This window comes from Cornus florida, unplaced genomic scaffold (genome assembly GCF_030987335.1).
Source record: "Cornus florida cultivar Cherokee Brave unplaced genomic scaffold, ASM3098733v1 CherokeeBrave_3.0.0_Hap2_Chr09, whole genome shotgun sequence".
Lineage (NCBI taxonomy): Eukaryota > Viridiplantae > Streptophyta > Magnoliopsida > Cornales > Cornaceae > Cornus > Cornus florida.
In genome coordinates, this window is record NW_026775579.1 from 51,392,051 (window position 1) to 51,397,908 (window position 5,858).

At 37.5% G+C, this 5,858-nt stretch overlaps 1 pseudogene; it reads left to right on the plus strand.

The window, feature by feature from the left end:
• The first annotated feature begins 2,843 nt into the window (after window positions 1-2,843).
• On the plus strand, window positions 2,844-2,941 carry LOC132275591 (small nucleolar RNA R71; annotated as a pseudogene).
• Window positions 2,942-5,858: the final 2,917 nt, after the last annotated feature.

Below are 5,858 nucleotides of genomic sequence, written 5' to 3' on the forward strand. Positions count from 1 at the left end.
TGAGGACCCAAAAACCGAGAAGTCATCCATGGAGACTTCTAAATATTTCTCCACCATGTCCGAAAAAATTGACATCATACACCTTTGGAAAGTGGCAGGAGCATTGCACAATCCAAAAGGCATCCGTCGATAAGCAAATGTACCGAAAGGACATGTGAATGTGGTCTTTTCTTGATCCAATGGATCTAAGGCCACTTGATTGTACCCCGAATAACCATCTAGGAAGCAATAGTATTGTTGCCCAGCCAATCTTTCCAAGATTTGGTCAATGAAAGGTAATGGAAAATGGTCTTTCCTAGTGGCAGAATTCAGCTTTCGGTAATCTATGCAAGCACGCCATGAAGTGGCGGTGCGTTTCGAGATGAGATCACCCTTAGCATTTTCAACAACTGTGATTCCCGACTTTTTGGGAACCACTTGAGTTGGACTAACCCACTTGGAATCAGAGATAGGATAAATGATTCCCGCATCTAGAAGTTTCACAACCTCCTTCATAACAACTTCCTTCATATTTGGGTTCAATCTCCTTTGAGCATCCCTAAATGGCTTTTCATCATCTTCCATGTGTATGCGATGCATACAAATAGAAGGGTCAATGCCTTTTAAGTCAGCCACACTCCATCCAATGGCTTCTTTGTTAGCTTTAAGCACTTCCAAAAGATCATTCTCTTGGTCATTTTCAAGATTGGAAGCAATGATGACCGGAAGAGTCTCTTTTGGGCCTAAGAAGGCGTATTTCAGATTTGATGGAAGGGGCTTAAGCTCAAGAATAGGAGGAGAGATGAGAGATGGAACTGGTGGAGTACTAGAGAGTGAAGGAAGAGGTTCTTTCTTGCTTTTCCAAGGTGGGTAATCCAAAGTGGCCACAGAGTCCATTAAAGCATTTACCTCACTTATGGATCCTTCTGTATCAAAACCACAACTTTCAAACATTTCGCAAAGGCACGCCTCAAGAGGGTCCTTAGATAAAATAGAGGGAAGAGTCTCCTCTATGGTTTCATCCAAGACATCTACTAGGAAACACTCGTCTTCATCTGTGGGATGTCGACTTGCATTGAATACATTAAGCTTAACCATCATGTTGCCAAAAGAGATGTCCATAATGCCGGATCTACAATTAATGGTGGCATTGGCAGTGGCAAGGAATGGCCTTCCTAGGATGACTGGAATGTGATTGGTGAGATTAGGGACTGGCTCAGTATCTAGTACCACAAAATCAACCGGGAAATAAAATTTATCAACCTTAATTAGAATATCCTCAACAATCCCCCTTGGTTTCTTAATTGATCTATCGGCTAGTTGGATTACTACCGATGTTGGCTTCAAGTCCCCTAACCCTAACTGCAAGTAAACAGAGTATGGAATGAGATTGATACTTGCACCTAAATCAAGGAGAGCTCTACGAACCTCTTGGTTTCCAATAACACAAGAAATGGTCGGAGCACCCGGATCCTTGAACTTAGGAGGAGTGTTAGACAGAATGATGGAACTCACTTGTTCTGTTAAAAGCACTTTCTTAAGGTCCCTTCCCTTACTCTTCCTCTTTTGTGTGCACAAGTCCTTCAAGAACTCTGCATATGGTGGAATTTGCCTAATTTCATCTAGAAGAGGAAGATTGATTTTTACTTGTTTAAACACTTCCATCATATCATGAATTTTCCCTTCTTGTCTCCCAAATGATGAAGTCTCTTTCAAAGCTTGAGGAAATGGAGCTTTTGGCTCATAAGGCTTCTCTAATTGGGGAGATGATGATGAAGATGACGGAATGTCCATTTTGGAACCACTAGCATCCAAAGAAATAGGAATAGGATTTGGAATGGGACGGATTTGATTTCAGTTCATTATCCTCCTTAGGTACCTCTACCTTATTATCCACTTTCCTACCACTCCTCAAGGTAGTAATTGCTTGAACTTGCTCATTTCCAGAAAATTCTGATGAAGGACTTGCTTGCACCATAAATTGCCCCTTAGGATTGGTCTCAGTTTGACTAGGCAACTTACCTTTCTCTCTCACATTTAAAGAATTAGCTAATTGCCCAATTTGAGCTTCAAGCTTTGCAATTGATTGAGAGTGAGAATGAAACAGTTGATTATCTTTTTGAAGATTACCTAAAGCTTGCAAGACTTTGTCCTCAAAAGCGGAACTTTTAGGAGGCACTTGATTTGGATTAGAGTAAGATTGAGAATTTGATGCTTGAGGTTGAGAATAGGATTGAGAATTCTGAGGATAAAATGAAGGATGGTAACCTTGAGAATTCTGATTTTGATTTTGGAGATGTGGGGGAACATACTTTGCTTGGTAACCTTGAGTTTGAGGAGGGTTTGCACCGTCTCCTTGATTTCTCCATGCAAAGTTAGGATGATTTTTCCACTCCGGATTGTAAGTATTGGAATAAGGGTTGTTCCCTTGATGAATGAAAGCTGCATTTGCTTGTTCTTGAGACTCACTTGGTATAATTTGTCCAAGAGGGCAATTTAAAGTATGGTGAGTGTAACTAGAACAAGTCATGCACATTTCATTGGAATGGTGAGGATATGATTGAGTTACCGGACCTTGATTCAAAAGGAATGTATCAAACCTTTAAGTAAGATTTTTGACCTCAGCGGCAATTTCCATGGAAGAGTCTATTTGATTTATAGCTTTCTTTCCTCCCATATGTGCTAGGTGACTCCCCCTAGAAGATGAAGATCTATGCATTGAGTTTTCACTCATTTTTTCGAAAAGAAGCCAAATTTCATCTTCATTTCTTTCTATGTAGCTTCCGCCACAAAAAGCATCAACAATGCCCTTATTGGCATCGGATAAATTTGAAAAGAACCATTGAACTAATTGCCACTTAGGAATATCATGATGTGGACATTTCCGTAGCAAGTCATTCAAACGTTCCCATGCTTCATGAAGGGGTTCTCCTTTTTGTTGTTTAAATTCACGAATGGAAGTTCTCATGGCATCGGTTCAACTTGCGGGGTAATACTTTTTTAGGAACTCTTGTTGCAATTGTGCCCAAGAGGTGATTGTATTTGGTCGCAAGTTGTTAAACCAATATTTAGCTTTATCCCGAAGAGTGAAAGGGAAAAGCTTCATTTTTAGGACTTCTTCCGGAACATCCGTGATTTTCACCGTGGAATAAACTTCCAAGAACTCATCTAAATGTTTATAAGGCTCTTCATTGCTTAACCCATAGAAAAGGGGGCACATGTTAATGGTGGAAGCCTTAATCTCATAATGATGAGCACGAAAATTTGGCAATTGAATGCAAGTAGGTGCATTATATTGATTTGGAGTGTAATGATCCCTAAGGACAATTGGAGGATTGAGAGGATTGAGAGGAGGATATGGCATTTGACCTTGTTGATGATATGCCATTTGACCTTGTTGAGGGTATGCCATTTGAACATATTGTTGTTATTGCTCACCAATTGGGGGAACAACATTTGGCCTTGGCATCCCTAGATTAGGTTGTTGCACCGCATGATTAACCGGTTGTGGCATTCCCAAGGGTGGATGCACACCTTGAGGATCCACAATATGAACTTGTGGTGGGTGGTGCACACCATTATGATCCACATGACCAAGATCTACAATGGGATCTTCAATTGGATCTTCCATTAAAGGTGATGGAAGATCAAAATTTGAAAGATTAAGATGACTATCCCTAGTACTACTTCTTAAACGCCGAAGAAAAATTTCGAGATTTTGATTTACAGGAGCAAGAGGACGATTAAGTGATCTACGACCATGCATGCACTAGAACAAGTCAACACACCAACATTTCAAAATTTCAACCTCCACATACGATGTTCCCAAACTCCTCAATAATATCAATGCACTTAAAACAAATAAATGCCTCCACATGGGCCGATGCCTTCTACAAGAAGGTATACTTGGACTTAAAAATAAAACAATTCAATTTAAGCCTTCACTTGGGCTGTCCAAAGCATGCAAATTGGTATACAATTAAAGTACTAAAATTAAAGAGAACTTAAAGATGGTCCTTAAGCAACTTCAAATTTTTTTTAATTGCTTCTAAGTCCAGCGTTTGCTCCACTTTGCTTCAAGTACCTAATTGACAAATCAAATAAAAAAAAAATTAAAAATTAAAATGACTTAAAAGTAGACAATCAACAAAGAACTAATGTTTAATTCAATTTTTCAAAACCGTTAGATCCCCGACAACGACGCCAAAACTATGGTGCGACCGAGCGTGTGCACAAAATAATGCACAACACTTTAGGTTTAGAAATAATGTCAAGTGGGCACCATATTTTAAAATTTATAAAACCACTAAACACTTATACTATGAAGTATGAAGTGAGCAGGGATCGTCCCAAGAGATCTAAACAATTATAGGTTTTCCAGAATTGAATTCTACTTTAGTGCTTATGTGATTGCCAAAAGGGTTTTGTTTGTGATTAAAACTAATTTTAAACTAAATGATTGCAATAAAGAAATAGAGTTTAAGAGATTGGAAAGAGACTTAGGGTGTAGGATTCACCACTAAGCACATTCCCTAACTCACTCACTTTTCAACTAATTGGGGAAATAATACTATGTAATCTATATGTGGCTAACAAGTGCAATGAAAAGTGTAAACCATCAATTTCAAGCATGAATCAACTACCTAATGACAATTAAACTAAGTGTAGTGCAATTTACCCATTCAAATCATGATTTATCAATCCAAGTTACAAATTTAACACATATTAATCTTGAAGATAATGCAATTGTGACAAAAAGTATGGAATTCAAACATAAGTATGGATGGTCTACTTACCTAATAATTGAATTGCAATTAAATTAATTAAACTTAAATTAAACTAATTAAACATGAATTTAAAACTAATTAGACAACAAATTAACTTAAACATGTAGTACCATCCATCAAATGGAAGCATTTTTCATCAATTTGAAACACAATTACAACTAAGCAATACCATGCATAGCCATCACAAGAATCAATTAACAAAGAATTCATGTGTAAAATTTGTTTATCAATCAACCACACATAAGACAATATGAGATTAATACAGATAATCAATTGGAAGAATTTAATTCAAATATTCAAGACTATACACTAATTACATAAATTAATCCCCAAAAAGTATGAAAAGAGAGAGAGAATAGGTTACATGCTTAGGGTTTATCCAACCCGAAGTAGAAGAATCAGCCACTCATGGTTGATGGAGTCGAAGACAGGACAATCCCCATCATCTGCTTCATCTTCTTTGAACTTTTCTTCCAAACCCTAGCCTGTTCTTATTTTTTCTCTTTTTTGGTGTGTTTTTCCAGAGAGAAAAGTACGATACTACGATCCAGAGAAAAATAATAATAAAATAAAACTTAATTTAATTTCTCTAATAATCTTTACCTAAATAAAAACTAAAACTAACCCTAATATAATGGCTCACTGGGCCTTAAGTAACAATCTCATTAAAGCCCAACAGTTCCCAAAATGAGCCCAAAAATTAAATAAAAACTGTAATGTTGCTAAGTCCTGGGGGATCGATCCCCATCGATCCCCCCAGAGTTGACAAATTCCTTTAAGCCTTATTCAGCTCCATTTTTGCGCCGGGCTATTTGGTTTGCTTCTCCATCTTTGGGAACATCATCAAAGGCCCGAAATTGACCGCTTTGTGCCATTGTCTGAAAATCTTTACTTAACTCCAAAAAGGCTTAATTGGACCGTTTTTAACTCATTTTAACTTTATTGCCCTGAAATACACATAAACATAAATTAGGACTAAAACATAAAATTAAGATAGATGCAAAGACTGAAATACCTTAGCTTAGGTGCTGAAATGTGCAACATTTAAGCACTTATCACCACAGACTGTCAATCCCTTGTTCAAAATATCAT